Below are 10,321 nucleotides of genomic sequence, written 5' to 3'. Positions count from 1 at the left end.
AGCCCTGATTGCGACATTTAGATGTTTCGCAAGTTATACCATTTCCTGATTAAACACTTTTCATGATCCTACACAATATACGGGGCAGGAACAAATACTCTCTCTTGAATTCATTTTATTGACAGGAAGCTTTACATTTAATATTTTAATTTTCAAAGTTATGCAATCCTTTGGTTACTGCTGCACCCTTGTGGTGTAAAACAGCTTAATATTTAGAATAGAATAGAATAAAATAGAACAGAACAGAATATAATGTATTACCACTTAGATCAAATTGTGAGATTTGATGAATTTTGGTGAAACATCTATATTCTATCTATTGTCACTACTTGTTCCATTTCCTTGAACTGGAAATAATCTTTAGTGAACTAGTATCATCATTTACTTAGACATTACAAATATAATTTGTTAATGCGTAGCTGATATTGCTGTAGACGTTAGCGCTTCATAATTTACAAACAGATAGTCACGACTCACTTGTCTCCATCTACAGGCGTAATTCAACTGTAGGCTAAAGAGCCACTGAAAAAAAACTACATGTATGCCTGATTGATTACAACTGTTACTTATATATAAAAAATATTTATATGGTAGTCAGATGTAACCCGCACAAGGTTACTGGAGTGCAACCCCCAGCGAATCTTTTAATAAAAAACAATACACCTTTCCTCCGGTGAAGACGCTGCTAGAAAGCAACAAGGACTGGTTGAAAGTTATGAGAGAGAATTAAGCCGCATGTCTTTGCGAGCTCCTCGAGAAATCTCCGGTAAGGATGATAATACGTAATCGGTTACTAACGTAACCTCGGTTCTCTCTAGAAGAAGGAACGAGTATTGCGTAAGTTAGCTTACGCTACGGGTAAAGTCATCTTTTCTCGAGATATGAAGCCAAAAAATTATCCTTAATTTTTAATTCATTGTCAACGCAGTGCAGCAGCTAGCAGACCTAGAGGGGGCTTCCTAGCGAGCTCATTGGCTGCTCCGCGGCAACTGCATAAGCCTACCAGTGAGCCTGGCGTGACGGCACGCCCTCACGCGTCACAGCCCGCCAAAAGGGGAGTGGTTTAGCGTATATAAGGAAGGCTCGGAGGCTGATTCTCTGGTTTTCCGTCGACTGAAGCGACATGAGCTCGTGGCGCGAGCACGGCGGGTTACGCAATACTCGTTCCCTCTTCTAGAGAGAACCGAGGTTATGTTAGTAACCGATTACGTTCTCTTACGAGAGGTTCTCTCGTATTGCGTAAGTTAGCTTACGCTACGGGAACCCCTTGTCAACGCCGTGCGCGCCTAGCATCCACAATATGAGTCCCAGGGGAAGCCCTGGGAACACTGATAAGTGGAAAAACAGGTGGCCAACAGAATGGCCAGCACATGTTCATAAGCACACGTTAAGGGGTGTAGAACGGCTCTGCCGGTCTAAACAGACACTGACATAACCCCATTTTCGGTGCAGCTCAACCAGGAGAGCTAAATCAAATATGTAGCCCGCGCATAGCCAGGGCGGGTCATACATACGATCTAGACTGATAGCAATTTACCTGCGCAAATGACCTGCGCTCTGAACGGAGTGCCCAATACCTTGGGGACGTAACCATGTCTCGGTTTGAGAATGACTCTAGAGTCGTTCGGTCCGAACTCGAGACACGACGCGTTAACTGATAACGCGTGCAAGTCACCCACGCGTTTGACTGAAGACAGAGCTATCAGAAAAACGGTCTTGAACGTGAGGTATTTCAGATCCACAGAGTCTAAAGGTTCGAAGGGATATGCTTTCAGGGCCTCTAGGACCAAAGACAGATCCCAAATCGGAACCGAGGGGGGCCGTGGGAATTTCATCCTCCTGGCTCCTCTGAGGAAGCGGGTGATGAATTCATTCCTTCCTAATGCGCGGCCGCGCGCCGAGTCGGCGAAAGCTGCAATGTCCGCAACATAAACTTTGAGCGTGGAGGGGGACCTGCCCACATCCAGCAGCTCTTGAAGGAAGCATAAAACCCACGAAACACCACACGTCTGTGGGTTCAGATTTTTCCCCGTGCACCACTTATTAAACACAGACCATTTTGACTCGTAAAGCCGCCTCGTAGAGGGGGCTCTCGACTGCGTGATCGTGTTCATAACCCCTTCTGGCAAATCAATGAGTATCCGTTGATTCTCCACGCGTGCAGAGCCCAGCGCTCTGGGTGGGGATGCCAGATCGAACCACGGGCTTGAGAGAGAAGGTCTCTTCTCACCGGGATCGGCCATGGGGCTGAGTCTGTCAGCCGCACTAATTCCGGGAACCATGTCTGGTTCTCCCAGTACGGGGCTATTAGGAGCACTGAGCGGCGCGTTTCTCTGATCCTCCCGATCACCTGGGGTAGCAGCGAGATCGGGGGAAAAGCGTATAGCGGGATGCTGGGCCAGGCTTGGGCCAGCGCGTCCTCGCTCTTTGAGAAGAATATTGGGCAGTGAGCGTTGTCTTTTGACGCAAAGAGGTCGACTTTCGCTCTGCCGAAAAGGCGCCATAGAAACTGGACTGTCTGGTTGTGTAGAGACCATTTCCCGGGGGGAACGTTGTCCCTGGACAGTCTGTCCGGGCCGTCGTTCAGGTGACCAGGTACATGCGTGGCTCTCAGCGAGCGCAATGAGCCCTGAGCCCAAACGAGGAGGCGCTCCGCCAGAGCGCAGAGGGTTTTGGATCTGATCCCGCCCTGACGGTTCACGTAGGACACCACTGACATGTTGTCTGTGCGGACTAGTACATGGTGTTCCCGCAGGTATGGGAGAAAATGCTTCAGCGCGTTCTCGACCGCTAACATCTCTAGACAGTTTATGTGGAGGCATTTCTCCCGGTCTGACCAGAGGCCATAGACCGGTCTGCCCTCGAAAAGCGCTCCCCATCCTAGGTTGGAGGCGTCTGTCGAGATCGTTTTCCGGTGCGAGATAACTCCCATCGTCACCCCTGTTTGGTACCATTCGGCCGCCAGCCAGGGCTGCAGGGCTGAGACGCAGCCCTGATTCACACTGACTCGCGCGCCGCCGGTAATCCACGCTCTGCGGGGCGCTTTCGCTTTCAGCCAGCGCTGAAGTGGGCGCATGCGCAGTAAGCCCAGCTGAAGCACCGCTGCAGCTGAGGCCATGTGGCCCAACATCATCTGAAATGTTCTCAGGGGGAAACACCTGCCTTTCTGAAAAGACGCGGCGAGATGTCGAATACGGCGCACGCGCTGTGTCGACAGTCTGGCCGTCATGGCAACCGAGTTCAGCTCTATTCTCAAAAAAGAGATTGACTGACTGGGTATTAATGAGCTCTTGGTCCAGTTGACCGAGAGACCCAAGTTTTCTAGATGGCTGAGAAGTGCTAGCCTGTGGGAAATGAGTTCTTCCTCTGACTGCGCTAGAATCAACCAGTCGTCCAAATAGTTCAGGATTCGCATGCCCTGTGTTCTCAGGGGAGCGAGGGCCGAGTCCATGCACTTCGTGAATGTACGGGGTGCTAGAGACAGGCCGAACGGAAGGACGGTGTACTGATATACCAGACCGCCGAAGGCGAATCTCAAGAATGGCCTGTGACGGGGTATAATCTGAATCTGAAAGTATGCGTCTTTCAGATCGAGTGAAATAAACAAGTCCTTCGGGCGAATTTGCGCGAGGATTTGTCTGGTCGTGAGCATTTTGAACGGCCGTCTCATGAGAGCTTTGTTCAAATATCTCAGATCTAATATGGGTCTGAGAGCTCCGTCCTTCTTGGGAACGAGGAAATAACGGCTGTAAAAGCCCGTCTCGGTCAAAGAAGGATGCACTCGTTCTATCGCCCCTTTGCGTAATAGTTTCGCTATTTCTGTATGAAGCAGATGGGCTGCTTCCGCATTCACTCTCGTCTCGGTCTGTGCTCCAAAGCGCGGGGGACGGCGAGCGAATTGAAGCGAATAGCCCTGTATCACAATGTTCAACACCCATTCTGACATGCCCGGGATAGCCTCCCACGCTCTTGCATGCGTGGCTAGGGGTCGAATGGCCTCTGGGTCCCGACCGCTGCACTGCGCGGGATAGGGAACACTTAACAGAGGGATCCGCGCGGTGCGCGCGCTGTTGATTCTGGGGAACAGGGGCTCGCTGATAGCGACAACTGGCTGGACAGCACTCAACGACTCGGTCATTTGGGACGGAGAGCATTTTGCAGTGCGAAACCCGTGACGCGAGAGCGGCGTGGGCGTTAATGTGTTTACTAGTAAGTGTGAGCGCTCGCCGCCGGGCACAGGGCTTACATTCATAACACGGCCAGTGGCGGGGGGCTTTATGTGATATGACCCCTGAGATAGTTGTGAGACAGAGCGGGCAATGTGTAGGCGTGGGCACTTGAACGTGGGCACATGACCTACATTTGACACTCGAGCGGCGCGAACCCGCTTTATGAGAGTGTGCTCTGTGTGGTACACGGGAAATTGTGCTTGTGTGTAGAGGTGAACACTGGGGAGTGGGCACATTTACTACATTCACAACACCGTCGGCGTGAGCCGGATAACCAGACTTTATACTCTTTTTGAGATTTCTCTGGGTCGCCGTGAGAACGGCGTTTGAGTGCAGGCGAGCGAGTTGTGTAACTGACTCGTTGGCTGCGGTGAACACTACTGCAGTAGCCTTTTCTAAGGGGACTGACAGAGGAAAATATGTGCGCTTTGACGGCGGTCCGGCCGCGGCGGGACCTAACCATCTTTTCCTCCCTGCGCATGCTAGGAGGACTTCGCAGCTTCGGGCTTCAGCGTGATCTTAGGCCGGGGGCCCCGAGGGGGAGGCGCGGCTGACGAGTGCTGAAGTAGTCTTGCAGGCTTTAGACGGGAGGGCAGACTTTGAGCGCCATCTCGCGGATGGAGGGCAAAGGTGCGCTGCGACCGTTTGTTCCACCGGGGGAATCTGGACATACCCCTTTTCCATGGTTCCGTCCACGTGAGAGAGAGTCGAGGAGACTGAGGAGCGGAGTCTCGCGGAAGGATTGGGCGAGCTCTGAGGATCTCGCGCCCCCTGCCCGCACATCGTCAGGCAAGAGAGCGTCCATCGAGACGGAGCTCATGCGGATACTCGCACAGGCCGCGGCGAGCCTCGGCCTCGAGTGGTCTTCGCCCGAGCAGCCCACTCACAACCGGCTGGATGGCTTTTTCCTGCCTGGGGAGCGCGCTTCGCCTGCATCCAAACCAGCGCCCTTTCTTCCTGAGCTACACGAAGAAGTCGCTAAGTCCTGGAATGCCCCCTATTCAGCTAGAGTGCGTCCAGCTGTTTCTTTGGCATTCTCTGCAGTTGACGATGCCAAGAACAGGGGATACCTTTCGCTGTCGCTGGTCGAAGAGGCGATAGCGGCCCACTTATGTCCGCCCTCCGCTGGACGGCGCGCTAAGCTGGCCCTACCCTCTAAAGCTTGCCGCTGTGACCGAGAGACACCTGTGGCTGACGCTCTCAGAAATGGCCGAGTCCGAGCGCACCGCGTTCCTCGACGCCCCGCTTTCTCCCGCTAGCCTCTTTGGATCCTCCGTCAAGGATTTTGCGGAGAGATTTGCAGAGGTACAGAAAGCGTCACAGGCTATGAAGCACTTCCTCCCGAAGCGCTCCAGCTCTGCAGCAGGCCGTGCGAAACCATCTGCACAGAGCTCACAGCCACCGTCCACTGCCGCCACTTCGCAGCGCCGCCAGGCCCGAAGCGCGAGACCGCGCTCCCGCTCATCCAGCCGCCGCCCCGCCATGCGTGGCCCGCGGCCTAGGATTGTGGCAAAGCCCGAGGCCCCGAAGTCGTCCTAGCACGCCTAGGAAAACGACGGTGTTCGAGTCCCGCTGCGGCTGGACTCCCACCAAAGTTATTCGCTCGTCCAGTTCCAGAAAATGTGACTGTTCCAGTGTTTTCTGCAGCCAACAAGCCGGTTCTGTCGCCCGCTTGCCTGCACACAAATGCCGTTTTCACGGCTACCCAGATAAATCCCCAAGAGAGTGTATTTTCTGGTGTCCCGGCCACGGCCGATGGTGTCTCATGTGTAGTAAGAATGCCCACTGCCCAGTGCCCATCTCTACACACAAGCACAGCCTGTCACACAGGGCCCGCGCACATAAAATCGACTCAGATCGGTTGCGCTTCAAACGTGGTAAATGTGCCCACTACCCAGTGCCCACAAACACCACGTTATGCATGTCTCACGGTTTCTGTAAAAACGAAACCAGCGTGCATTCGCTTCACTCAAGCGAACAATGCTTTCGGTGTGATAAATGTGCCCGCTGTCCCGCGCCCACATCCACACATAGACATGACAGTTCCTACGGGACTCGCCCAGCCCTCCCCCTCGCGGTTGACCGCCGCAGAGGAGTCGAGCGCGGGCAATCTGCCCGCTGTTATCAGCACGCCCCATGCCTCAAATGTCACGAGCACGACGCTTGTGTTACAGCACACCGAAGCCTCTTCATCGCTGAGCGAACGGAGCGCGCTTTGTATTCTACCCCTAGCTATTCATGCAGACGCATGGGCAAAGCTGCCCGGGGTTTCGAAGTGGGTGCTGGACATTATAAAAAGAGGCTATTCGCTACAGTTTCGCCGACGCCCTCGCCGCTATACGGCGCGCATCGAGACCACGGTAAAAGCAGAAGTAGCACATTTACTTCGAGCCGAAGTGGCGAAACTATTGAACAAAGGGGCCATAGAGCCTCTCTCTCAAGTTCAGAGCGAAGGAGGGCTATACAGCAGATACTTCCTGGTACCGAAAAAAGACGGGGGTCTCAGACCCATACTAGATCTAAGGCAACTGAACAGAGTGCTTGTGAAGCGACAGTTCAGGATGCTCACGACCAGAAAAATCCTCGCGCAGATTCGCCAAGGAGATTGGTTTGTGTCAATAGATCTGAAAGACGCGTATTTTCAAATACAGATAGCGTCACGTCACAGGCGATATTTGAGATTCGCCTTTGAGGGCCAGGCATATCAGTACACAGTCCTGCCGTTCGGTTTATCCCTGGCACCCCGTACATTTACGAAGTGCATGGATGCGGCGCTCGCACCCCTCAGAATGAGGGGCGTGCGAGTACTGAACTATTTGGACGATTGGCTGATTCTAGCGCAATCTCGCTCAGTGCTCATAGAGCACACGACCATTTTACTCGATCACCTCGAGAATTTGGGTCTCAGTATCAATTGGGCGAAGAGCTCTCTGTCCCCCAGTCAGACGATATCTTTCCTGGGCACAGAGTTGGACTCGCTGTCCATGATAGCGTGACTATCACCACAGCGCGCGGTAGACATTCAGCATACAGCGAACTCGTTCCGCTGCGGCGCGTCTGTCCCGCTCAAGAAATTTCAGAAGATGCTGGGTCTCATGGCCTCAGCATCATCAGTGCTCCAGCTGGGCCTGCTCCGCATGCGCCCGCTGCAGTTTTGGCTGAAAGCGCGAGTCCCACGCCAAGCGTGGGCATCCGGTCTGCTTCGCCTCAAGGTCAATCAGAAGTGCGTCACAGCTCTGAAACCTTGGAAAGCGGACGACTGGTATCAATCAGGTGTAAGCCTGGGGACTTCCTCGAGGGTGAGAGTGGTGTCCACGGACGCATCCACCTCGGGATGGGGAGCGCTGCTCGAGGGCAGACCGTTCTTCGGCCAGTGGTCAGAACAGGAGAAGCTCCTGCACATAAACTGCCTCGAAATGCTGGCAGTAGACAACGCGCTGACGCGTTTTTGTCCCCAAATAAAAGGACGCCATGTCCTGGTCCGCTCGGACAACATGTCTGTGGTGTCCTACATAAATCGTCAGGGCGGCCTCAGGTCCAGGAACCTGTACAGGCTAGCAGAACGCCTCCTGGTATGGGCTCAGCGCAACCTGCGCTCGCTGAGAGCAGCGCACGTGCCAGGGCTCCTAAACATAGGACCAGACAGACTGTCCAGGAACAATGTTCCGGCAGGCGAATGGTCTCTACACCCACAGACAGTCCAACTGCTGTGGAAGAAATTCGGCAGAGTGGAAGTAGACCTGTTCGCGTCTCAAGAAAACGCTCACTGTCCGGAATTTTTCTTCAAGAGCAGGGACGCGCTGGCTCATGTATGGCCCCGCCGCCCGCTCTATGCTTTTCCCCCCGTCTCTCTCCTGCCTCAGGTGATAGAGCGGATCAGGGAAGAAGGATGCTCAGTACTGCTTGTAGCACCGTTCTGGGAAAACCAACCTTGGTTCCCAGTTGTGATGCAGCTAGCGAGCACTGCCCCGTGGCCAGTGCCAGTGAGGAGAGACCTCCTCTCTCAGGCCCACGGCTCGATCTGGCATCCTCACCCGGAACTGTGGTCCCTTCATGTCTGGGCCATCAACGGGTACATGTTGAACTCCCTAAGGGAGTATTAAACACGATCACGCAGGCTAGAGCTCCGTCTACGAGACGGCTCTACTCCTCGAAATGGTCAGTGTTTTCGGGCTGGTGCACAGCCTGTGGCGTGTCACCCACAGACTGTGGAGTGACGGAGGTGCTTTCCTTCCTACAAGAGCTGTTGGATAAGGGCAGGACCCCTTCCACGCTCAAAGTTTATGTGGCGGCTATAGCAGCGTTCTCAAGAACAACGCTTGGTCAGTCAATAGGAAGGAACGATTTAGTCATCCGCTTCCTTAGAGGGGCTAAGAGACTGAATCCTCCCAGACCTCCCTCAGTCCCCGTATGGGACCTTTCTACGGTACTGGAAGCCATGAAAGGTGGACCATTCGAGCCTTTACAGACGATTGATCTGAAACATCTGTCTTTCAAGACTGTGTTTCTGCTGGCTCTCGCTTCAGTGAAGCGCATAGGGGACTTACACGCGCTCTCTGTGAGCGCGACGTGCATGGAATTTGGGCCTAATGACTCAAAAGTTATACTCAAACCTAAGCACGGTTATGTTCCAAAATCCCTCAACACACCGTTTAGGGCGCAGGTCATCTCCCTGTCAGCCCTACCGGTCCCTAATGAGGAAAGAGACGCGGGCCTCCTTTGCCCAGTCAGGGCATTACGAGCTTATGTGTCTCGCTCGTCTGTTTTCAGACAGACAGAGCAGCTCTTTGTTTCGTTCAGCGGGCGTTCTAAGGGATTAGCCGCGTCGAAACAGAGCCTATCCAGATGGATAGTTGATGCTATAGCGCTAGCATACGCCTCCAAGGGCATGCAGTGCCCGTTGGGTGTCAGAGCGCACTCCACGAGAGGCATGGCCTCTTCGTGGGCCTGGTCGAGTGGGATTGCCTTGCAAGATATTTGTACGGCGGCGGGCTGGGCCTCCCCGTCTACATTTATAAGGTTTTACAATCTAGAGGTTCCCGCCCTGCAGGCCAGGCTGCTGTCGGTCTAGTTAACCAGTATTATCTGACCTGATGCTATCAGCTCAGAATGCTGCGTCTACTGAGCACAGCTCGATGATCGACAGTGAAAAGCAGTAGCACAAGATGTGCCTGGGCAAACTGTGTAAGACCCACATTTCCCCATCAGTTCAGGCCGTACCCCGCCCTGTCTGTATGATGAAATTCGCGTCTAAGTGACGCTGCCATATGTGGAAGAGTGCGGCTTCGCCCCTCCCTCTTCCCGGACTCCCTGTGAGTTCCCTGGGTGATTGTGCACTATATGAACCCCGGGCTTTCGCCCTTTGGTCTTTGGTGTCAGATCTTAGCATGCACGGCGTTTTGCATTGGGTCCCCTAGCGTAAGATATCTTACTCAGTACGAGAGACCTCTCGTAAGAGAACGTACTCGGTTACTAACGTAACCTCGGTTCTCTCTAGAAGAGGGAACGAGTACTGCGTATCTTGCCGTGCATGCGCACGCTCTGGTTGCTTCGATGATGAAAAACCAGATAATAGCTGCCGTTTCGGCGGGATGTGACGCAGCGGGCGCGAAGCACCCTCATTGGGTCTGGCGTCACGCCAGGCCTCGCTCGATAGGCTGCTGCAGTTGCCGCAGAACAGCCAATAGGCACGCGAGCTGCCTCGCCTATGTCTGTATGCTGCCGCAACGCGTTTTGCATTATTACAAAATTAAGGATAATTTTTGGCTTCAATATCTCGCGGAAAAAGGATTTTCCCCTAGCGTAAGATATCTTGCGCAGTACTCGTTCCCTCTTCTAGAGAGAACCGAGGTTACGTTAGTAACCGAGTACGTTTTAGAGAGGGATTGATCATCTGAATCTGACCCTGGTGGTCAGTGGCGAGCCAACCGCAGAAGTGAACGGACCAAGAGCCTGGTGTGGCCAGCCGTGGCATCTTTGGGAACCATCATCATCCTGTGCCTTCATTTAAAATCCAGATAAGAACACACGTAAACCTACCCGGGTAGTGAAAAGAGCATACATACTCCAAGAAACACACACACACCAAGAAC

Source organism: Abramis brama (genome assembly GCF_963993115.1).
Source record: "Abramis brama genome assembly, chromosome: 4".
In the NCBI taxonomy this organism is placed as follows: domain Eukaryota; kingdom Metazoa; phylum Chordata; class Actinopteri; order Cypriniformes; family Leuciscidae; genus Abramis; species Abramis brama.
The sequence above is the reverse complement of the archived record's forward strand: the minus strand, read 5'-3'. Positions refer to the sequence as shown.